The 25,893-nt window shown below is 51.7% G+C and overlaps 1 protein-coding gene across 3 annotated transcripts in view; it reads right to left on the bottom strand.

Annotated features, from left to right (window-relative positions):
* Window positions 1–25,673, bottom strand: part of GCGR (glucagon receptor) — a 482,251-nt gene extending 456,578 nt beyond the window's left edge. Inside the window, exon 1 of one of the 3 annotated variants that reach the window (XM_085617519.1) lies at window positions 25,311–25,673. The gene's annotated coding sequence lies outside the window, so the exon portion shown is untranslated. The remainder of the gene's footprint in view (window positions 1–25,310) is intronic. The other 2 variants (XM_085617521.1, XM_085617523.1) reach the window with 2 other exon arrangements.
* Between the last annotated feature and the right edge of the window lie 220 nt (window positions 25,674–25,893).

Here is a 25,893-nt window from a genome sequence, read left to right as displayed (position 1 = left end):
TAGTAATCTTTGTGTTTCTTTACCTCCATCTGCTGTGGCCTATTTGTTTCTCCAACCTCTACGCTCCATCCTCTAACCATTGTTACTCCCCTTAGCTTCTCACATCTTCATCCTGATCTACTCTTTAGGGATCAGCTACAGACAGCTTTAGCGGTCTAGTGGCTAAACCTAATGTTGCCAATATACATAGAGTGGGCTTGGGGTCAGCCCCTAGCTCACGATTGGGTGGCTAAGTTGTCTTTGTCACCTGTCTCCTCTTGATTCAATGAAGTTCTGCCCTATTCACGGGTTTGTCCCGCCCAGGAGCCTTTTTGTCTCAAAGTGTTCTGATTGCATAAGTTGTGTCTTTTCACTGCATACTAGAGGGAACTCTTTGTTTACTTTCACTACAAGCACGTACTTGTACTTCCTGGGTCTTTCTTTTTACTTCCCCTCTTCCCTTTGGCCTCTTTGCCTATTTTGACACACCCAAACCCCACTCCGCATCCAACTCTTTAAAAGGAATCCCATTCCAAAATTAGGGCAATACATGTGCACTCATGTAGATGTGGAAACAAGCATTTGCAAAGCTCATTTCCATGCCCACATAAAGCCAGGGTTTGTTTTCATTATGTTTCTGAGACTTGAGTCTTAATTGTTTTGGCAAGAGCCAAACCCACAGCTTCTCCTAGGGCCTCTATGACTTCTGCTCTGGTAAATGTTGTTTTTCCTCAATTTCACTCTTGCCCTACTCTCTTATTCAACTGCTCATCCTCTTACAGATGTCTTCCTGCTTCTTTAGCTATTACTCTTCACCTGCTTTAGAAAAAACTCTCATTGCACTCCTTTGCTCTTTCATTTCTCTTCTTCGCCGTTTATCCAAGATTGTTAAACAGTGTTGCTTTTTGAAATTGGTCTCTTTTCCCCACACAAACCACACTTTTCCCATTGTACAACCAGGTTTTCACTTAGTTTACTCTATGGTATGGAAACTGCTCCTTTATCTTCTTCCATTTTTCTTTAGCTGACTCACCAGTGCAAATGTTCCTCTAGTCTTATCCCCTTAGATCTTTCTGCAGCTTTTGATATGTTACATTACCATGTTTTTCTGACCTACATTTTTTTAACTTTGCATTTCTTGTTCTGTTCTTGGCTGGTTTTATTCTTATCTATCTAACCACACCTTTTCAGTTTTCTGGAAAAGGACTTAGCTTTCTGTCCTGTTGACATTGCTGTACTTCAGGCATCTTTTCTGGGTCCTTTTCTTTTCTCGATTTATAGCATCCATCGTTCTACATTAATATTTGGTTTTGGGTTTGAGTCCAACTGCTATGGGGATAGTTCGTCTGGGCCTAACTTTTATGTGGCTGAGTCCCCTGCCTTTTTCTCCTTTTCTTCTTTTCCCATTATGCCTGAATCTCTGCCTGCCTCTTGGCCCTTGAGGCAAGGATATAGTCTCACTTTCTAAAACTTAAACCGAAAAAAACGGAAATTCTTATATTTCCTACTAGATCACTGACTCCTTCCACATCCTGTATTCCTTTTCTCCCATCCTTGTCATCGTCCCTTCTTCTGCTACTAATCTGTATTTTGAGTTTGATCTTCTGCTTATTTTGTCAAAACAAATTTTCTCCATTTCAAAGCATGTATCTATCTCTTGTACAATGTACAAAGAATAAGATTTCTTATTAATTTTTCCTCTCTTACACTTCTCATCCAACTTCTAATTTGCTCCTGCTTATCTTTCTACACAGAGTACTACATCTGTTCAGAGTGTTCTCTTCTCTCTACCTTATCACTTTCTTTGTTTGATCCTTAGAGCAGCTCACTCTCTGCCTCTTCTTTATTTATTGTCTCCGAATTATTTATACTCTTACTCATTCTCTCCACTCAGCACCTTTGTTTTTGTGGTGTGTTCCACGTCCTCCTGAGTCCTGTCTTCCTTGTTCCTCATCTTGCTTTCATTCATTTGCCTTACTTGCACCTAAATTACGAAATGAACTCTATTCAGTTTTCATCTTCATAGTTCTTCGTCCCACCCTACATTTAACAAAATGCTGTAAGATCATCTTTTAGCATCTTTAAACCATCTTTGGTACCACGAATGTAGTTCTGTTTTTTGTTGGTTTTGCATTTATATTTGGACTGTTGTCTTGGTCCTCACTTAGGTTCAAAGTACAAAACTGCATTAAAAGGCTACCTCACATTAACAGCATAGAAACTCCTCTTGAAAACTCAACCTAAATAAAGATTGAAATGTCTGGTCACCGTATGTTCCTTCACGCGCTCTCAGATCGGCCAGTCTAGGTCTCATTAAAACTACAAAGATAAGATGGGCGAGATGGGGGGGGGGGGGGGGCAGAGCAATAACACACGGTGCGGCTAAGCTCTGGAATAAACTGCCACTTCCTATGAAGCTTCAATCCAACCTTCAACTTTTTAGGAAGAGTCTGAAAACCTGGCCGCATAGGCCTCTCAACTATAGTGCACCTATTCCTGGCCACACGCCCCAGCGCCAAGACGCCTTGGCAATTGAGCGCTATACAAGTATATAAAAATAAACATGTCAGAATTAATAATCCTCCTTAGTAACATGGAGAAATGCCTTTGGAATAATGACTGTCACTTGCGTTCCGGGCCTATGATTGGCTGACAGCAACAATGGACCACAATACTGTACAACTATTCCCTTTTGAACTTCTAACCGAATTCTGTTGCGCCTGCAACACTGGTGAAGCGAACTTCAAAGGATTCACATATTTTCACTATGATGTATACCTGCCAGAGTTTGAAGCATGTGGAATTCCAGAAAGCAGACGGCGTTGCTGGTTCCCTATCACATTGTTTGTGCCAAAACTTTTCCACAATTTTTTTAATTTTTTTTATTAAGCACCCATTCACCAGCATAGGCATCTCGGTGCTAGGTTTAGAAATAAAGCAAAAAACAACATCAAATGAACAGAAGATGTAGGTTGTCAAAGCCTGTCTGAAGGAAAGGGATGACGAAATGATTTAATGTACTTGGAAAGTCTGTTTCAGATTTGGGGGCCGAGTAAGGTCAATATATGGCTCCCAGATCTGAAGCAGTTAAGGTGCTCAAAGTGAACAGCATCTGAGAGTCAGAACAAAGGTTTCTTGTGAAGTTGTAGTGAGTAAAGCATGGCTGGTGGGGGCCCTTTTCGGTCCCATAGAAAACTCTGGGCATAAGATAAAGAATTTTGGGGGGAAAACAACTCGTTGTTTCACCATAATCATAAGCCAGTGTATCTGTGCTCCTGATTGGGTAACAGAGTCACATCTTCTTACATTACAAACCATGTACTGTTCCTCCTCTGGGGCCGTTGCAGCTCTCTCCTGGATCATGCACTGCATTCCTTCCTTCCAAAAACCTGCATTGGACCCTGTGCTGCTCCTCCACTGGGGCCTGGGAAGTCTTTGCCCAGACTTCCCCCCCCTACTCCTCCAGATCCTGCGGTGCTACTCCTCTGGGGCCCGTGCAGCTCTCCCGCATATCTTACTCTGCTCTTCCTCTGGTGCCCGTGCAGCTCTCCGATAGATCCTGCGTTGCTCCTCCTCTGGGCCTGTGCAGCTCTCCCGCAGATCCGACACTGCTCCTCCTTTGGGGCCCGTGCAGCTCTCTTCCACAGATCCTGCTCTGCTCCTCCTCTGGGGCCCGTGCAGCTCTCTCCCACAGATCCTGCTCTGCTCCTCCTCTGGGGCCCGTGCAGCTCTCTTCCACAGATCCTGCTCTGCTCCTCCTCTGGGGCCCATGCAGCTCTCCCGCAGGTCTCGCGCTGCTCCTCCTCTGGGGCCCGTGCAACTCTCCCGCAGATACTGCTCTGCTCCTCCTCTGGGGCCCGTGCAGCTCTCCCGCAGGTCTCGCGCTGCTCCTCCTTTGGGGCCCGTGCAGCTCTCCCGCAGGTCTCGCGCTGCTCCTCCTCTGGGGCCCGTGCAGCTCTCTCCCACAGATCCTGCTCTGCTCCTCCTCTGGGGCCCGTGCAGCTCTCTCCCACAGATCCTGCTCTGCTCCTCCTCTGGGGCCCGTGCAGCTCTCTCCCACAGATCCTGCTCTGCTCCTCCTCTGGGGCCCATGCAGCTCTCTCCCACAGATCCTGCTCTGCTCCTCCTCTGGGGCCCGTGCAGTCCTCCCACAGGTCCTGCGCTGCTCCTCCTCTGGGGCCCGTGCAACTCTCCCGCAGATCCTGCTCTGCTCCTCCTCTGGGGCCCGTGCAGCTCTCCCGCAGGACTCGCGCTGCTCCTCCTTTGGAGCCCGTGCAGCTCTCTCCCAGACCCTGCACTGCTCCTCCTCTGAGACCGTGCAGCTCTCCCGCAGGTCCTGCGCTGCTCCTCCTCTGGGGCCCGTGCAACTCTCCCGCAGATCCTGCTCTGCTCCTCCTCTGGGGCCCATGCAGCTCTCCCGCAGGTCTCGCGCTGCTCCTCCTCTGGGGCCCGTGCAGCTCTCCCGCAGGTCTCGCGCTGCTCCTCCTTTGGGGCCCGTGCAGCTCTCTCCCAGACCCTGCACTGCTCCTCCTCTGAGACCGTGCAGCTCTCCCGCAGGTCCTGCGCTGCTCCTCCTCTGGGGCCCGTACAGCTCTCCCGCAGGTCTCGCGCTGCTCCTCCTCTGGGGCCCGTGCAGCTCTCCCGCAGGTCTCGCGCTGCTCCTCCTTTGGGGCCCGTGCAGCTCTCTCTCAGACCCTGCACTGCTCCTCCTCTGAGACCGTGCAGCTCTCCCGCAGGTCCTGCGCTGCTCCTCCTCTGGGGCCCGTGCAGCTCTCCCGCAGGTCTCGCGCTGCTCCTCCTTTGGGGCCCGTGCAGCTCTCTCCCAGACCCTGCACTGCTCCTCCTCTGAGACCATGCAGCTCTCCCGCAGGTCCTGCGCTGCTCCTCCTCTGGGGCCCGTGCAGCTCTCTGACAGATCCTGCACTGCTTCCCTTCCACTTGCCCTATTACCCTCCCATGCTTGGAACTTGTGCTGCCCAATCGGACCCTTCACTGCTCCGCTCGGACCATGTAATGCCCTGTCCTCCTCTTTCCCCTTTTGATCCTGAGGTTCTCTCTTCAGACTCCTCTTAAGGATTGTGGGTGCCCCGGTAAAGACGCTCTTTAAGGGCCCCTGTCCGGAGCAGCCCTGCACTTTATTATCCATCTTCTGCTCATTCAAGCCCATGATGCCAAACAGTGTTCAACAGGACATTAAAGGTTGAGATGGAGCAATGCACAAATGTGAATACGGAGAGGAAATCGCTTTCCAGGAGGGTGCCTTGCCAGATTGGGGCCTGGGCCCATTCCTTAAAACGTCTCTGTCTGCCTTACCCTCTGGACATAGTGCTTTGCCTCATCTCTGCAACCCGTGCTACCACCTACCCCTGTGGGCTCTGAGCTGCCCCCTGCATCCCTGACCTTGTGGTCTGCCCCCAGATCCTGTGCGGCTCGCTGGGCTGGCACTGCTCTGACCCTGCCTCCTTCCCCTACGCTCCTGCCCTGCTCCCCCAGCCTTTAAACTTTCCCCCTTTGCATTCACACACCCGATTCCCCCCCCCCCCCCCCCCCCCAGGGCCGGACTGACAATAGCGGGCACCGGGCGTTTCCCCGGTAGGCTGCTGGGGTGGGGGCCGGTTTTGGATCCCTGGGGGCCGTTTTTGTTTCCGGGGGTCGGCAATATCGGCCCCCTGTAACAAAATCAGCAGAAACCGGCCCTTGCAAACTGCGCGGCTGAACTCCCCCCTCAACCCAGGGGGGGCGGCTGAGCAGTTTGCCAGGGCCCCAGTGCTTAATAGGGCCAATCATTTTGTCTTTGTATAGTGAGAAGTTATTCACCAAGCTTCGTTAACATGCAGTAGCAGCCGCAGCCGTTTGTGCTAAATAGCAGCTATCAGCGGCGGCAGGAAAATAAACAACACTCGTTTTTATTTCTCCTTTCCTTCTGAGTTTTAAGGGCAGGGCCTGGGGGGTGACAGCACTGAGGGGAGTGGTAGTGCCTTCCCTTCACGACACATGAAGGTTTGGTCAGCCGTCTCAGGCCGGCCAAACCGTCATGCGCAGTGAAGCTCTCTCCAACCCCAGCTGCACTCCTGGGCTGGAGACAGCAGGCACAGGCTCCCAGTCTGTCCTGGAGCACAAATCGATGGCGCTCAGGCCAAATGAGAGCAGCATCAGGATTGGCCAAAGGGCATTCTGCGTAAGGGTGGGCGTAGTGGGGCTACGTGAAGCAGCGCGTAGAGTGCCCAAATCTACGTGCTCCGCGTAGCCCCACTACGCTCCACCCGCCTCCCGCCCGCCCTCCTTTTAAAACATACCCTAATTGTAAATTAAATAAAAGTAAAGACACTTACCTGAAGCGCGGCGTCTCCGGGGCTCCCTCTTCCTGGTTTCCAACTTCTTCTGACAAATGCGCGCTTCAGGTAAGTGTCTTTACTTTTATTTAATTTACAATTAGGGTATGTTTTAAAAGGAGGGCGGGCGGGAGGTGGGTGGCAGGCAGCTACGCTTCGCCCTGGCGTGTGCGTAGCGCTGCCTGCTTCGCCTACTTCGAAAACTGCAAAGCAGGCAGCGCTACGTACACTACGTGGGCGAAGCGTAGTGTCACGCCCAGGGTTAATTCCGGGATCCTGTGCCGAAGAAGAGGAGCATGGTGCGGCCAGCTGAAGGTAAGTATTTTCCATTATTATTCTAATTTTTTTTCCCCGTCCCATCGTGACCCCTATGCCCCCTCACCCCCCACCCGCCCTACCACTAGCCACAAATACTGGCCGCTACTGCGGCTGACACTTCTACCAATGTGCTACCTCTCTTGTGTATGTTATTCAAGTCTGTGAGCATCCTGTGTTTCCCCATATCAGTGCTGTAAGTGGGCCGGGTCCTGCCCAGCTCAGCACCTGCAGTGCAGTGGGTCTCTAATGGACTCTGTATTCATGTCCTTAACTTCACAAGAAAGAACAGTCATTTCTTTCTGGACAAAGCCTTCAAGAAACCTTAATATTCGAGGTCATTGATGCAGCGCCTGGTTCATTTTACACATGTCCCTTCATGTTGCAGGAGATAGGTGCCGATAATTCTATTTCTATAGTTTTACTTTTCCTCCAACATATCAGAGTTGTGTGGGCTTACTGCAAACTGGACCGCCTCTTGGAGCCTGGGAGGGCTCACAGAGTGGATGGGGCTCCACTGAGTGCTCTAGAGATGAGGCAGTGTGTGTTCCTAACAGTGCTCCTCACTGTGGCATAAAGGTGTTCCAAATGCATGCTCATTCAACAGCTCCCTCTCTGCAGAGTACACAGGGTGATGCTCACATGTGTGCAATTTTAATTATTTTTGGGGGGTAAAGTGCCTGAAGGGCTGTTAGAAAATATGGACAGTGACGCTGAAAGGAGAGAACATAGAGTGAGAGAGTGTGTGTGTGAGGATAAGGAGGGAAGGAGAGAGGGGCAGTGAAGTGGAGGAGATGAAAGGAAGTACACGCAGAAGGAGAGAGTGACAAACCTGAGGTGGAGAGGCAGCAGATGGAATATGAAGCATGCAGAGAGGCTTCAGAAAGAGGTGTGAGGAAAAAAGGTGAAAGTACCTAGGCACAAAGAAAACTGTCTAGAAAAGGCATGCGAGTGGGAGAATGGACATTGAACGTGTTTCCCAGTTACCTGATGCTGATAAAAGTCAGGTCCAACAAGTCAGAGAAGGGGGAGGTTCAAATATAGAAAAAGGCAGAGGTGAGCTAGAGAGAGATAACGGTCCCTTGGAAGGCAATCGCCCACTGGGCACGAGCCTAAAAACGTCTCTGTGAGAGTGATGGCGAGAGACAGAAAGAGGGAGTAAAGGGAAAAGAAGGCTGAGCGGGAGAAGGACAGTATTTTTGCCGACTCGGCTCGTGGTCTGGCTCTTAGAGCCAAGCAAGACCTCGGGCTCAGTTCTTCCCATGAGTTTTTCCGGCCTGCCAAGGCACACCTCTGCCCCAAAGCCTCTCAGTGAAATGTGCGAGCTCTAGCACTGCCACACTCGGCAGGTCTCTCCACGTGTCTCTTTGAAACTCCTACGGTGCACCGGCAGGGGGCAGCAGAGCTCACACATGCAGAGCAGGGATAGCAGGGGAAGGATGGAAGATTGGCACGCGCTGTGCAAGGAAAGGCAGGGATGGAAGAAGAGGGCATGGGCTGCAGGGCAGGACAGCGCAAGGTAATGGAGGCGAGGGACAAGCGGGGTGCGTGGGGTAGAGCCGGAAAAGGTGAGAGAGAACACACACACACCACCCTAGCCTTTCACAACCGCACCCACTGCTGACTCCGCAGCTGCAGGAGAATGATTAACAGGCACCAGCCCTGAGCAGCTGGAAGGAATGATGCACCACCACTGCTGGAGGCCTGACAGGGAGCAGAGGCCTGCCTGCTCCCAAGCCATGGCCCTATGGAAAGCAGTGAGCACCAATGAATGCCTTACCGTGCACAGCAGGAGACAATGGGGCTTCGGCACTGCACACCACCACCACCCCGCCACCCATGCTGGAGGCCTGGCAGGGAGCAAGGGGCCCTTGTATCATACTAAAAGCACCAGTGAAGGCCCTACTGTAAACAGCGGGAGTCAATGGTGCTTTGGCACTACACACCACACACTACCACCGCCACCAGTGCTAGAGGCCTGGCAGGGAGCAGCGGGCCCTTGTGATCAGACCACAGTCCAGCTGAAAGCACCAGTGAAGGCCCTACTGTAAACAGCGGGAGTCAATGGTGCTTCAGCACTACACACCACACACTACAACCGCCACGCCACCAGTGCCGGAGGCCTGGCAGGGAGCAAGGGGCCCTTGTGATCAGACCACAGTCCAGCTGAAAGCACCAGTGAAGGCCCTACTGTAAACAGCGGGAGTCAATGGTGCTTCAGCACTACACACCACACACTACAACCGCCACGCCACCAGTGCCGGAGGCCTGGCAGGGAGCAAGGGGCCCTTGTGATCAGACCACAGTCCAGCTGAAAGCACCAGTGAAGGCCCTACTGTAAACAGCGGGAGTCAATGGTGCTTCGGCTCTGCACTGCACACCACACACTCCCACCGCCACCAGTGCTAGAGGCCTGGCAGGGAGCAGCGGGCTCTTGTGATCAGACCACAGTCCAGCTGAAAGCACCAGTGAAGGCCCTACTGTAAACAGCGGGAGTCAATGGTGCTTCAGCACTACACACCACACACTACAACCGCCACGCCACCAGTGCCGGAGGCCTGGCAGGGAGCAAGGGGCTCTTGTCATCAGACCACAGTCCAGCTAAAAGCACCAGTGAAGGTCTTACTGTAAACAGCAGAGTCAATGGTGCTTCGGTACAACAAACCACCAGCACACCATGTATGCTGGAGGCCTAGCTGAGAGCAGATATGCCCTGTCATGCCACAACCCTAATAAAAGTACCAGTGAAGGTCTTACCATAAACAGTGGGAATCAGTGGTGCTCCTGCACAATACACCAGCACCACAACACCACCACTGGTGGAGGCCTGGCAGGGAGCAGAGTCCCCCTGTCATGCCACAACGCTACAAAAAGCACCAGTGCATGTCTTACCATAAATAGCAGCAATCGACTTTGGCAACAACACACCACCAGTGCCGGAGGCCTGTTGGGAAGCAGAAGACCCCTGTACTATCAGTGCCAAAGTGTAGTGACTACACTGCAGTCTGAGAGCTACCAACTGCAGGAATAAATTCTGATTACATGGACAAATCACCGCGTGAAACCGGGAGAATAATTTCTCCCTTTCATAGTAGCCATCCAACTTCATGAAGTCATCTGCACTCCCTGCACTCGGTTCCTTTGAGCCGGGGTTTCACGCGTGACCTGTCCATGTGACCAGGATTTAATCCTGCAGTTGGTAGCACTTGTGCTGCGGTGGAGTCACTACACTTTGCCACTGATAGTCTGGATAATTTACAGGTTTAGGTTCTCTGGTCTTCCTAGTCCTGAGGAGGCCTTTAGTGAGTATGGCCGAAACGCATCAACCCTAGAAACGGAGGGGTCCAAAAAGGCATGGCATGGTTTGATTTGTACAATCACAAGAATAAAACAAGGGGACTGTTGCCCTAGAGCTTATTTGATGTGGTGACTACCTCCTATTGGAACACATATTTGGCTGAATATGCAACCACTTTTCGCTTACAATACCGGAAGTAAGGACATGAAAAATGGACAATGATCTGCTCTGTAGTTTACAGAATGATTGCACTATCGTAGAATGCTGATGTCTTATCTTTGTATGATTTAAATTTCTCATTGTTATACTCTTCGCACCAGAGATCTACAAAAAGCATGGAATGTTAATTGATACACAGACTAGCTCACATAATTAATTGATAAAGGTATTTTTGATTGAGTCAGAACCCCGGAGGAAATGAATTATTTAATTGTGGTATGAGTGCTTTTCTATGAGTTTGTCCCCACAGTATACCAACCCTATATTTTGAGGAGGCAGTGAGCAGATGCCCCATCAATCCACAACTCTACTAAAAGCACCAATGATGGGTCTTACAGTAAGCAGTAGAAATAACTGATGGTGCTAGTTAACACGGCATCACATCACTGGTGATGGAGGCCTGACAGGGAACAACGTCCCCTGTCATACCAACAATCCGACTAAAAGCACCAGTGAAGATCTTACCCTTAGCTGCTGAAATCAATGTGTTTCTGCACAACACACCGCCGCCAGACCACCACCACTAGAAACTGGTAGGGGCAGAGGCCCTGTGTCATACTGCCACCCTAATAAAATGAGAAGAGAAGGGAGTACCATAAATATCAGTCAATGGTGCTGCTGCACAACACACCACAGCCAACACTCAAACACGGCTGGAGGCCTGGGGGGAGCAGAATCCCCTGCCGTACCCCCATTTCACACATCAAACCTACTAAAAGAGGACTTACTCCGAATAGCAGGAATCAATTGTGCTTATGCACAACACACCATCACCAGATCACCACTACTAGAGACCTGGTAGGGGCGGAGGCCTTATGTCATACTGCCACGCTAATAAAATGAGAAGAGAAGGGAGTACCATAAATTTCATGAGTCACAACACACCACAGCCACCACAGTACCACTGCTGGAGGCCTGACAAGGAACAGAATCCCCTGCAATACCCCCATTCCAGACATCAAACCTACTAAAAGCATCAATGAAGGGCCTACCCTGTACAGCAGGAATCAATTGTGCCTCTGCACAACACACCACCATCCCACCACTGCAGCCTGAAGACCTGACGGGGAGCAGGATCCCCCAGCAATATCACAATACCACACTACAAACCTACTAAAACACCAGTGAAGGATTGACCCTGTACAGCAGGAATCAATGGTGCTCCTGCACAACACACAACCACATCACAACTGCTGAAGGCCTTGCGGGGAACAGGTGCCCTCAGACATATCGCGCACATACCGCGCTTCTAGCCCATTTAAAAACACCAGTGAGTATCTTCCACTAATTGAAAAGAATCAATGGTGCTCCAGAACACCAACACCACACCGTCACTGCTGGAGCCCTGGCAAGGAACAGTGACACCCTGTCATACTACCAACCTACCACGTTTCATCCCTACTAGCAAAGACCCCATGTCATACCACTGACATGCCACGCTTCCATGCTACTAAAACACCAGTGAAAGTCTCAGCCTGAGCAGCGGGAATCAAGGGTGCTCCTGCAGAACACCACCACAGCACTACTGCTGGAGGTGTGGCAGGAGGCAAAGACCCCATGTCATACCACTGACATGCCACGCTTCCACGTTACTAAAACACCAGTGAAAGTCTCAGCCTGAGCATCGGGAATCAAGGGTGCTCCTGCAGAACACCACCACAGCACTACTGCTGGAGGTGTGGCAGGAAGCAAAGACCCCATGTCATACCACTGACATGCCACGCTTCCACGCTACTAAAACACCAGTGAAAGTCTCAGCCTGAGCAGCGGGAATCAAGGGTGCTCCTGCAGAACACCACCACAGCACTACTGCTGGAGGTGTGGCAGGAAGCAAAGACCCCATGTCATACCACTGACATGCCACGCTTCCACGCTACTAAAACACCAGTGAAAGTCTCAGCCTGAGCAGCGGGAATCAAGGGTGCTCCTGCAGAACACCACCACAGCACTACTGCTGGAGGTGCGGCAGGAAGCAAAGACCCCATGTCATACCACTGACATGCCACGCTTCCACGGTACTAAAACACCAGTGAAAGTGTCAACCTGAGCATCGGGAATCAAGGGTGCTCCTGCAGAACACCACCACAGCACTACTGCTGGAGATGTGGCAGGAGGCAAAGACCCCATGTCATACCACTGACATGCCACGCTTCCATGCTACTAAAACACCAGTGAGAGTCTCAGCCTGAGCAGCGGGAATCAAGAGTGCTCCTGCAGAACACCACCACAGCACCACTGCTGGAGGCGTGGCAGGAGGCAAAGACCCCATGTCATACCACTGACATGCCACGCTTCCACGCTACTAAAACACCAGTGAATGTGTCAGCCTGAGCAGCGGGAATCAAGGGTGCTCCTGCAGAACACCACCACAGCACTACTGCTGGAGGTGTGGCAGGAGGCAAAGACCCCATGTCATACCACTGACATGCCACGCTTCCACGTTACTAAAACACCAGTGAAAGTGTCAGCCTGAGCAGCGGGAATCAAGGGTGCTCCTGCAGAACACCACCACAGCACTACTGCTGGAGGTGTGGCAGGAAGCAAAGACCCCATGTCATACCACTGACATGCCACGCTTCCACGCTATTAAAACACCAGTAAAAGTCTCAGCCTGAGCAGCGGGAATCAAGGGTGCTCCTGTACAGCACCACCACAGCACTACTGCTGGAGGTGTGGCAGGAAGCAAAGACCCCATGTCATACCACTGACGAACCACGCTTCCACGCTACTAAAACACCAGTGAAAGTCTCAGCCTGAGCAGCGGGAATCAAGGGTGCTCCTTCAGAACACCACCACAGCACTACTGCTGGAGATGTGGCAGAAAGCAAAGACCCCATGTCATACCACTGACGTGCCACGCTTCCATGCTACTAAAACACCAGTGAAAGTCACAGCCTGAGCAGCGGGAATCAAGGGTGCTCCTGCAGAACACCACCACAGAACTACTGCTGGAGGTGTGGCAGGAAGCAAAGACCCCATGTCATACAACTGACATGCCACGCTTCCACGCTACTAAAACACCAGTGAAAGTCTCAGCCTGAGCAGCGGGAATCAAGGGTGCTCCTGCAGAACACCACCACAGCACTACTGCTGGAGGTGTGGCAGGAAGCAAAGACCCCATGTCATACCACTGACATGCCACGCTTCCACGCTACTAACACACCAGTGAAAGTGTCAGCCTGAGCATCGGGAATCAAGGGTGCACCTGCAGAACACCACCACAGCACTACTGCTGGAGGTGTGGCAGCAAGCAAAAACCCCATGTCATACCACTGACATGCCACGCTTCCACGCTACTAAAACACCAGTGAAAGTCTCAGCCTGAGCAGCGGGAATCAAGGGTGCTCCTGCAGAACACCACCACAGCACTACTGCTGGAGGTGTGGCAGAAGGCAAAGACCCCATGTCATACCACTGACATGCCACGCTTCCAAGCTACTAAAACACCAGTGAAAGTCTCAGCCTGAGCAGCGGGAATCAAGGGTGCTCCTGCAGAACACCACAACAGCACTACTGCTGGAAGTGTGGCAGGAGACAAAGACCCCATGTCATACCACTGACATGCCACGCTTCCACGGTACTAAAAAAACAGTGAAAGTCTCAGCCTGAGCAGCGGGAATCAAGGGTGCTCCTGTACAACACCACCACAGCACTACTGCTGGAGGTGTGGCAGGAAGCAAAGACCCCATGTCATACCACTGATGTGCCACGCTTCCACGCTACTAAAACACCAGTGAAAGTCTCAGCCTGAGCAGCGGGAATCAAGGGAGCTCCTTCAGAACACCACCACAGCACTACTACTGGAGATGTGGCAGAAAGCAAAGACCCCATGTCATACCACTGACGTGCCACGCTTCCATGCTACTAAAACACCAGTGAAAGTCACAGCCTGAGCAGCGGGAATCAAGGGTGCTCCTGCAGAACCCCACCACAGAACTACTGCTGGAGGTGTGGCAGGAAGCAAAGACCCCATGTCATACCACTGACATGCCACGCTTCCACGCTACTAAAACACCAGTGAAAGTCTCAGCCTAGGCAGCGGGAATCAAGGGTGCTCCTGCAGAACACCACCACAGCACTACTGCTGGAGGTGTGGCAGGAAGCAAAGACCCCATGTCATACCGCTGACAAGCCACGCTTCCACGCTACTAAAACACCAGTGAAAGTGTCAACCTGAGCATCGCGAATCAAGGGTGCTCCTGCAGAACACCACCACAGCACTACTGCTGGAGGTGTGACAGGAAGCAAAGACCCCATGTCATACCACTGACATGCCACGCTTCCACGCTACTAAAACACCAGTGAAAGTCTCAGCCTGAGCAGCGGGAATCAAGGGTGCTCCTGCAGAACACCACAGCACTGCTGCTGGAGGTGTGGCAGGAAGCAAAGACCCCATGTCATACCACTGACATGCCACGCTTCCACGTTACTAAAACACCAGTGAAAGTCTCAGCCTGAGCAGCGGGAATCAAGGGTGCTCCTGCAGAACACCACAACAGCACTACTGCTGGAGGTATGGCAGGAGGCAAAGACCCCATGTCATACCACTGACATGCCACGCTTCCACGGTACTAAAAAACCAGTGAAAGTCTCAGCCTGAGCAGTGGGAATCAAGGGTGCTCCTGCAGAACACCACCACAGCACTACTGCTGGAGGTGTGGCAGGAAGCAAAGACCCCATGTCATACCACTGACATGCCACGCTTCCACGGTACTAAAAAACCAGTGAAAGTCTCAGCCTGAGCAGTGGGAATCAAGGGTGCTCCTGCAGAACACCACCACAGCACTACTGCTGGAGGTGTGGCAGGAAGGAAAGACCCCATGTCATACCACTGACATGCCACGCTTCCACGCTACTAAAACACCAGTGAAAGTCTCAGCCTGAGCAGCGGGAATCAAGGGTGCTCCTGCAGAACACCACCACAGCACTACTGCTGGAGGTGTGGCAGGAGGCAAAGACCCCATGTCATACCACTGACATGCCACGCTTCCACGCTACTAAAACACCAGTGAAAGTCTCAGCCTGAGAAGCGGTAATCAAGGGTGCTCCTGTAGAACACCACCACAGCACTACTGTTGGAGGTGAGGCAGGAGGCAAAGACCCCATGTCATACCACTGACATGCCACGCTTCCACGCTACTAAAACACCAGTGAAAGTCTCAGCCTGAGCAGCGGGAATCAAGGGTGCTCCTGCAAAACACCACCACAGCACTACTGCTGGAGGTGTGGCAGGAAGCAAAGACCCCATGTCATACCACTGACGTGCCACGCTTCCACGCTACTAAAACACCAGTGAAAGTCTCAGCCGAAGCAGCGGGAATCAAGGGTGCTCCTGCAGAACACCACCACAGCACTACTGCTGGAGGTGCGGCAGGAAGCAAAGACCCCATGTCATACCACTGACATGCCAGGCTTCCACGCTACTAAAACATCAGTGAAAGTCTCAGCCGAAGCAGCGGGAATCAAGGGTGCTCCTGCAGAACACCACCACAGCACTACTGCTGGAGGTGTGGCAGGAGGCACAGATCCCATGTCATACCACTGACGTGCCACGCTTACACGCTACTAAAACACTATTGAAATTCTCAGCCTGAGCAGCGGGAATCAAGGGTGCTCCTGCAGAACACCACCACAGCACTACTGCTGGAGGTGTGGCAGGAAGCAAAGACCCCATGTCATACCACTGACATGCCACGCTTCCACGCTACTAAAACACCATTGAAAGTCTCAGCCTGAGCAGCGGGAATCAAGGGTGCTCCTGCAGAACACCACCACAGCACTACTGCTGGAGGTGTGGCAGGAAGCAAAGACCCCATGTCATACCACTGACATGCCACGCTTCCACGCTACTAAAACACCAGTGAAAGTCTCAGCCTGAGCAGCGGGAATCAAGGGCGCTCCTGCAGAACACCACCACAGCACTACTGCTGGAGGTGTGGCAGGAGACAAAGACCCCATGTCATACCACTGACATGCCACGCTTCCACGCTACTAAAACACCAGTGAAAGTCTCAGCCTGAGCAGCGGGAATCAAGGGCGCTCCTGCAGAACACCACCACAGCACTACTGCTGGAGGTGTGGCAGGAAGCAAAGACCCCATGTCATTCCACTGACGTGCCACGCTTCCACGCTACTAAAACACCAGTGAAAGTCTCAGCCTGAGCAGCAGGAATCAAGGGTGCTCCTGCAGAACACCACCACAGCACTACTGCTGGAGGTGTGGCAGGAAGCAAAGACCCCATGTCATACCACTGACATGCCACGCTTCCACGGTACTAAAACACCAGTGAAAGTCTCAGCCTGAGCATCGGGAATCAAGGGTGATCCTGCAGAACACCACCACAGCACTACTGCTGGAGGTGTGGCAGGAGGCAAAGACCCCATGTCATACCACTGACATGCCACGCTTCCACGCTACTAAAACACCAGTGAAAGTCTCAGCCTGAGCAGCGGGAATCAAGGGTGCTCCTGCAGAACACCACCACAGCACTACTGCTGGAGGTGCGGCAGGAAGCAAAGACCCCATGTCATACCACTGACATGCCACGCTTCCACGGTACTAAAACACCAGTGAAAGTGTCAACCTGAGCATCGGGAATCAAGGGTGCTCCTGCAGAACACCACCACAGCACTACTGCTGGAGATGTGGCAGAAAGCAAAGACCCCATGTCATACCACTGACGTGCCACGCTTCCACGCTACTAAAACACCAGTGAAAGTCTCAGCCTGAGCAGCGGGAATCAAGGGTGCTCCTGCAGAACACCACCACAGCACTACTGCTGGAGGTGTGGCAGGAAGCAAAGACCCCATGTCATACCACTGACATGCCACGCTTCCACGCTACTAAAACACCAGTGAAAGTGTCAGCCTGAGCAGCGGGAATCAAGGGTGCTCCTGCAGAACACCACCACAGCACTACTGCTGGAGGTGTGGCAGGAAGCAAAGACCCCATGTCATACCACTGACATGCCACGCTTCCACGCTACTAAAGCACCAGTGAAAGTCTCAGCCTGAGCAGCGGGAATCAAGGGTGCTCCTGCAGAACACCACCACAGCACTACTGCTGGAGGTGTGGCAGGAAGCAAAGACCCCATGTCATACCACTGACATGCCACGCTTCCACGCTACTAAAACACCAGTGAAAGTGTCAGCCTGAGCAGCGGGAATCAAGGGTGCTCCTGCAGAACACCACCACAGCACTACTGCTGGAGGTGTGGCAGGAAGCAAAGACCCCATGTCATACCACTGACATGCCACGCTTCCACGCTACTAAAGCACCAGTGAAAGTCTCAGCCTGAGCAGCGGGAATCAAGGGTGCTCCTGCAGAACACCACCACAGCACTACTGCTGGAGGTGTGGCAGGAAGCAAAGACCCCATGTCATACCACTGACGTGCCACGCTTCCACGCTACTAAAACACCAGTGAAAGTCTCAGCCTGAGCAGCGGGAATCAAGGGTGCTCCTGCAGAACACCACCACAGCACTACTGCTGGAGGTGTGGCAGAAGGCAAAGACCCCATGTCATACCACTGACATGCCACGCTTCCACGGTACTAAAACACCAGTGAAAGTCTCAGCCTGAGCAGCGGGAATCAAGGGTGCTCCTGCAAAACACCACCACAGCACTACTGCTGGAGGTGTGGCAGGAAGCAAAGACCCCATGTCATACCACTGACGTGCCACGCTTCCACATTACTAAAACACCAGTGAAAGTCTCAGCCTGAGCAGCGGGAATCAAGGGTGCACCTGCAGAACACCACCACAGCACTACTACTGGAGATGTGGCAGAAAGCAAAGACCCCATGTCATACCACTGACGTGCCACGCTTCCATGCTACTAAAACACCAGTGAAAGTCTCAGCCAGAGCAGCGGGAATCAAGGGTGCTCCTGTAGAACACCACCACAGCACTACTGCTGGAGGTGTGGCAGGAAGCAAAGACCCCATGTCATACCACTGACGTGCCACGCTTCCATGCTACTAAAACACCAGTGAAAGTCTCAGCCAGAGCAGCGGGAATCAAGGGTGCTCCTGCAGAACACCACCACAGCACTACTGCTGGAGGTGTGGCAGGAAGCAAAGACCCCATGTCATACCACTGACGTGCCACGCTTCCATGCTACTAAAACACCATTGAAAGTCTCAGCCTGAGCAGCGGGAATCAAGGGTGCTCCTGCAGAACACCACCACAGCACTACTGCTGGAGGTGTGGCAGGAAGCAAAGACCCCATGTCATACCACTGACATGCCACGCTTCCACGCTACTAAAACACCATTGAAAGTCTCAGCCTGAGCAGCGGGAATCAAGGGTGCTCCTGCAGAACACCACCACAGCACTACTGCTGGAGGTGTGGCAGGAGGCAAAGACCCCATGTCATACCACTGACATGCCACGCTTCCACGGTACTAAAAAAACAGTGAAAGTCTCAGCCTGAGCAGCGGGAATCAAGGGTGCTCCTGTACAACACCACCACAGCACTACTGCTGGAGGTGTGGCAGGAAGCAAAGACCCCATGTCATACCGCTGACAAGCCACGCTTCCACGCTACTAAAACACCAGTGAAAGTCTCAGCCTGAGCAGCGGGAATCAAGAGTGCTCCTGCAGAACACCACCACAGCACCACTGCTGGAGGCGTGGCAGGAGGCAAAGACCCCATGTCATACCACTGACATGCCACGCTTCCACGCTACTAAAACACCAGTGAATGTGTCAGCCTGAGCAGCGGGAATCAAGGGTGCTCCTGCAGAACACCACCACAGCACTACTGCTGAAGATGTGGCAGAAAGCAAAGACCCCATGTCATACCACTGACATGCCACGCTTCCACGTTACTAAAACACCAGTGAAAGTGTCAGCCTGAGCAGCGGGAATCAAGGGTGCTCCTGCAGAACACCACCACAGCACTACTGCTGAAGATGTGGCAGAAAGCAAAGACCCCATGTCATACCACTGACATGCCACGCTTCCACGTTACTAAAACACCAGTGAATGTGTCAGCCTGAGCAGCGGGAATCAAGGGTGCTCCTGCAGAACACCACCACAGCACTACTGCTGAAGATGTGGCAGAAAGCAAAGACCCCATGTCATACCACTGACATGCCACGCTTCCACGTTACTAAAACACCAGTGAAAGTGTCAGCCTGAGCAGCGGGAATCAAGGGTGCTCCTGCAGAACACCACCACAGCACTACTGCTGGAGGTGTGGCAGGAAGCAAAGACCCCATGTCATACCACTGACATGCCACGCTTCCACGCTACTAAAACACCAGTGAAAGTCTCAGCCTGAGCAGCGGGAATCAAGGGTGCTCCTGCAGAACACCACAACAGCACTACTGCTGGAGGTGTGGCAGGAAGCAAAGACCCCATGTCATACCACTGACGAACCACGCTTCCACGCTACTAAAACACCAGTGAAAGTCTCAGCCTGAGCAGCGGGAATCAAGGGTGCTCCTGCAGAACACCACCACAGCACTACTGCTGGAGGTGTGGCAGGAAGCAAAGACCCCATGTCATACCACTGACATGCCACGCTTCCACGCTATTAAAACACCAGTAAAAGTCTCAGCCTGAGCAGCGGGAATCAAGGGTGCTCCTGTACAGCACCACCACAGCACTACTGCTGGAGGTGTGGCAGGAGGCAAAGACCCCATGTCATACCACTGACATGCCACGCTTCCACGCTATTAAAACACCAGTGAAAGTCTCAGCCTGAGCAGCGGGAATCAAGGGGGCTCCTTCAGAACACGTCACCATCACTACCATACCAGCACTGGAGGCCTGGCCAAGGATTAAAGGCCCCTCACGCCACGCTTCAGCCTCACGAAAGCACCAGTAAATATATTATTCTGAGTAGCAGGAATGAACTGTGGTCCGGCACAACACACCGCCACACACCCATTTGCAATGCTACCAAAGTACCAGCATTCAACCCTACTGGACACCACAGAGGGCGCTCGCCTGACCGCTCAGCATAATGCTCTCCCCTGGCCCGCGAGAAAGAGAGAGAGAGAATGCATGTGTGCGTGCGCTCGTGTGTGTGCGAGAGAGAGAGAGGGAGAGAGAGAGCGGGTGCGCGTGGGTGTGCGTGCGTGTGTGAGAGAGGAAGAGAGAGAGTGCATATGTGCGTGACTGTGTGTGTGAGAGAATCTTTTCGTGTTTTTAGGTATTTCAAATGCTGTTTTTCGGACCTTTGTAATGTAAACACGATTACTTCTGTCACCTCAATAACATACTTCAGGATCAATGAAGCGATTTAACATAGAAAATATTCACCTCTGGTGCAGGCGCTTGAGGAAAGGGGTGTGCGCGTGGGTGTATTTGTGCGCAGGCACGCGTCCATCGCCTACGCACCACAATGTAAAACTCTAATTAAATAGTTCCATCGCAAAATCTATGCCGTCGATAAACTGCCACGTGTAATTACAACCTTTTCATCTAGCAAATAATAATACAAAAAAAACAAGGCGAGAAAGGAGCCTGTTTGGACTCTCAGTTCCAGCTCATAAAAAAATACATACTTTGTAAAACTAGCTTTGATTAATAAACCCGTCGTGTAAAAACTAAAATAAGTACTTCGTGTCATATTTGTTGGAATAATAAAGGTCACAACCCCCTCCCCCCACCTCCGTTAATGTTTGCAGTAATCGACCCTCGCTTCCCACTCGATTCATTCACCTTTACACACTCCGGAAACAACGAAACTGACCGCAGGTCTGTTTCTGGTGTCATTGCAAATATTCAGTGGCAACAGAATCTAATCCGATGTGCGCGGAAAGAGCGGCTTGAAGCGTCCTATCTTGATAGAGGGGCGAAAGGCGGATAGAAGCACCTGTCCCTCGGACCCTGCTGCAGAACTGTACAGCGCCTAGAGGCCCGTTCCTCCCAGGGATCCAGCCCCGGGCCCTTTCTACCAGTAGCAGGGGCGGGAATAAATCTGCATTCCAACTGCAGATCCCAGTGCGCTAATTCCAGCGCACAGATCCCAGTGCACAGATTTCAGAGCAGATTCCAGTGCACAGATCCTAGTGCACAGATCCCAGTGCAGATTCCAGTGCACAGATCCTAGTGCACAGATCCCAGTGCACAGATCTCAGTGCACAGATCTCGGTGCAGATTCCAGTGCATAGATCCTAGTGCACAGATCCCAGTGCATAGATCCTAGTGCACAGATCCCAGTGCAGATTCCAGTGCACAGATCCCAGCGCAGATTCCAGCGCATGGGACACTGCACTAAAGACTATGTAACAGGCAGAAAGTGCATGTTTCATGGCCTCTCTTACAGGTGAAGAAAGCCTTCAAGCCTAGAACAAGGGAACGCGTCCGAGCTCTCGGATCCTTTACAACATGATTTTAAAAATGAGAGGTTCAAGCACATCTGCAAAGAAATCGGTAACGAAAGGCCTGAGCACACAGAACTTTAATAAAGACAGGTCCGTACCGATAGAACCATCACATCTGGACAAAAAAGACTGGTCCATACTCTTAAGAGCTTTCACATCTGGGCAATAAAGGCTGATCCGGACCATTGAGAACCTTCACATCTGGGCAATAAAGATTGGTCCGTACACAATACATTTTACATCTGGGGAATAAGGACTGGTTCGTACCATTGAGAATCTTCACATCTGGTAATAAAGACTGGTCGGTATCCTTGAGAGATTTCACAACTGAGAAATAAGGACTGCTCTGTACCATTGAGAACCTTCACATCTGGACAATAAAGATTGGTCCATACCCTTGAGAGCTTTCACATCTGTACACAAGAGAGTTCACATCTGGGAAATAAGGACTGCTCCGTACCATTGAGAATCTTAACATCTGGGCAATAATGATTGGTCGGTATCCTTGAGAGATTTCACATCTGAGAAATAAAGACTGGTCCGTACCATTGAGAACCTTCGCATCTGGGCAATAAAGATTGGTCCATACACTTGAGAGCTTTCACATCTGGGCAATAAAGGCTGGTCCATACACAAGACATTTTACATCTGGGGAATAAGGACTGGTTCGTACCATTGAGAATCTTCACATCTGGTAATAAAGACTGGTCGGTATCCTTGAGAGATTTCACAACTGAGAAATAAGGACTGCTCTGTACCATTGAGAACCTTCACATCTGGACAATAAAGATTGGTCCATACCCTTGAGAGCTTTCACATCTGTACACAAGAGAGTTCACATCTGGGAAATAAGGACTGCTCCGTACCATTGAGAACCTTCGCATCTGGGCAATAAAGATTGGTCCATACACTTGAGAGCTTTCACATCTGGGCAATAAAGGCTGGTCCATACACAAGACATTTTACATCTGGGGAATAAGGACTGGTTCGTACCATTGAGAATCTTCACATCTGGGCAATAAAGACTGGCCGGTATCCATGAGAGATTTCACAACTGAGAAATAAGGACTGGTCCGTACCTTCGAGAACCTTCACATCTGGGCAATAAAGACAGGTCGGTATCCTTGAGAGATTTCACACCTGAGAAATAAGGACTGGTCGGTACCACTGAGAACCTTCACATGTGTGCATTATAGAGGGGCCTCTGCTCTATAAACCTCTCAAATAAATAAATATGGTAGCCTTTACATCAGGGTAATTAAGACTGTTCCATACACTTGAGAGCCTAGATTAGAATAAATCAACCCCGTAGGAGCCCTGCCGTTGAGCTGCAGATGATAATAACATAATGAACGCAAAGAACTTTTACGTCAGGGAAATAAAGGCTCGTGAACATTCACACCTGGGCAAGAATGCGTTCAACTCTATCGAAACCTTCCCCTTGGGATACAGATGGGTTCGAGCCCATTAGAACCATCACATCCGGGTAATGAAAAATACGGACTCCTCAGAATTCTTACATCAGGGTAATATAGACAGTTCTATCGAAACATATGAGTCCGAACCCATCCAAACACTCACATCTGGAGAATAAAGCTATAAACCAACAGAAATTTCACATCATGCAATAAGGGTGGATCTGTACCCATGAGAACATTCACATCTGGGCAAGAATGCGTTCAACTCTATTGCAACCTTCCCCTTGGGATACAGATGGGTCTGACCCCAACCCACCCCAACCCCCATATCAAGAGACCATCAGAACTTTCACGTCTCGATATTACTGGCTGGGTCCGGACCACTTAAATCTTCATAAGTGGATAAAAAAATAGGCCTGAGGGAGATTTAATTCGCCCGGAGTAATTTCAATAATTATGCATTATTCTTGTGATGCAAAATTACCAAAAATTATGCAATTACGCCAGCTGGAGTAATTAAGAGTAATTTTGGGCATAACTTCTTCTACAGGAGTACAGGAACAACAAACGAAGAGAGAGAATGGCATGTTGCATTTAGCGCCCATTATGAATGCAAGGTTGGATTTTGCACTAAGAAAATGGCATTAAATGCTGCATTACGATTCTCGCGTAGTTACGCATAATTACGAGCAATTTTGAAGTAATTACGGTAGTGAGAATTACGCCAGTTACCCTCACCCCTAATAAAAATTTGTTCAACACCAATGCAAACTGCATATTGAGATGAAGAGAGGTCTGAAACCATCAAGTACCTTCACATCTGGATAATTCCTATTTTAATTCCTGTTTTGTTAAGCGCACCTTAAGGGTTTCAAGGTGCTGGGGGCCATTAAGTCGCCCAGAGCAGACGAGATTAAGCCTATTGCCCAGAGTCACATGCTGCTGGGCTGAGCTGCCGCCGGCACTGGGGATGCGAACCATGAACCCCGCGCACCGGAGTCAGGCTCCCTGGCCGCTGCGCCACACCTCTCCTCCTGGATAGAAATCAGTGTGCCGAACCCACCAGAACCTTCACATCTGAATATTAAAGACAGGCCCCAACCCATCCGAACTTTCACGCCTGAATTCTAACCACTGGCCGCAACCCCCCAGAACCTTCACACCTGGATAGTAAAGACAGGTCTGAACCCATAAGTACTTTCACATCTGTAAAATAAACAGCGGTCTGAACCCACCAGAACCTTCACACCTGGATAGTAAAGACAGGTCCGAACCCATCAGAACATTCCCACCTGGGGGCTCTAACCGCTGGTCCGAACCCATCAGCACCCTCACATCTGTATTGTAACCCCTGGCCCAAACCCACCAGAATCTTCACACCTGGATAGTAAAAACAGATCCGAATCCATCAGCACCTTCACACCTGGATAGTAAACCAGTGATCCGGACCCATCAGTACCTTCACATCTGGATACGGTCCAAACCCATCAGATCCTATACACCTGGATAGTACCGACAGGTCCACACTCATGAGTACCTTCACACCAGTACAGCAACGCTGGCCCAACCTGTCACAACCTTCACCTCTGGACAGGAACATAATGTCCGTGAAAGCTTCCATGAGACCCTTCACCTCCGGATTATTAACCGTGACTTGATTACAAACCAGTTCTGTGTAATGAAAGAATCAGAAATCAGACGTCCTGGTTCAGCCTAACTCTGAATGTTGTTGATATAAATGTCGCGAACCCTTCCACCCCCCCCCCCCCCGCGCACAGACACTGTTACACTGCGGCCGAGTTCCCCCATTCATAAGAAGCCAGCCTCGTCCGAGCCTTTTGTGAGGCGGGCCCCTTTATTCATAGCACCCTAGCTGCACACCCTTTGTGGGCTTCGAGGCACCAGGATGAGGCGGTCCGACTGAACCTGACCCCTGCAGACCTCGAAACCCCGCACGCGATCGACGCCCCCATCCCCCACCTGGCTCTGAAACCTAGAGCCACAGGGCCCCCTGCAGGGCACGGGGAGAAGCGCCGTGGCCCCTGGAGCAGTGATACATTATTGTCGGATAGAGTTCCCCCGCCAGCCCCTAGCCCTCTCCCTCACACACACCCCTCGTCCCGCTGGGCTGACAGCAAGCACGGGGTGAGTTGGAGTGATGGCTGGAGGTAAGATGGGGGCAAATATTAGTCAGTGAGGGTAGGTGTGAGGTTAGGTAGATCTGGAGTCGGAGAAAGAGTTTACATCTTGGATGAGGGATCGAGGGTCATCGGGATGCACTGGGCTGGCGGCTCTGTCCAGGGGCATGATCGCGGGTCACCTGTCGGGGAAGTGCTTACTCTATTAGGTAAGAGACAAGGGGGCAGGTGAGTTGCCGGAGGCATGGGAGTGCCAGAGGTTCCTTTCTTACCTGACCCGGGGGTCGCGTCGGTCTCCGCACCCCAGATGATCCGCATCTTCCGAGCTTGGAGCACCGTCCAGGGCCAGTCCCGGAGCCGAGCACCGCTGGCCCCGCACTCCTCCACCTGCTGCTCCGGTGACACCTGCCGGCGCTGCACGGACTCGGGTGTCCAGGAGTCTCCACACTCAATTGTCCTCTGAGGTCTTCCGGTGGTCCCTCGAGCCCCCGGGTCCTCTCGGGCCCCAGGCTCTTCCTCTGACCCTCGTTCCTGCCGCGGTCTCGGTCCCGAGCTCTGCTCTCTGAACAGAAACTTTCCAGAGCGCGGGGAGCTGAGCTTCAGACTGACAGCAGCCGCTCTCCAGGCCCCGCCCACTCCGAGGGCCCCGCCCCTTCAGCCAGGGTAAGGACCGCGCGAAGTCCCAGCACTGACCGGCAGTCACTGATAGACTGCAGGTAGAGAGCAGTCGGTGAAACTCACTCACTGTCTCTCACCGAAGGTCACTTGCGTTCACCACACTCTCTGAAACCCCGGTAGCACCTCGGTGAAACTCAATGGCACTCCCAGGTTTTCACTGACACTCATGGTATGGAC

This window comes from Triturus cristatus, chromosome 7 (assembly GCF_964204655.1).
Source record: "Triturus cristatus chromosome 7, aTriCri1.1, whole genome shotgun sequence".
NCBI classification, from domain to species: Eukaryota; Metazoa; Chordata; class Amphibia; order Caudata; family Salamandridae; genus Triturus; species Triturus cristatus.
Note: the sequence above shows the minus strand (reverse complement) of the source record. Positions and strands in the feature narration are given on the sequence as shown.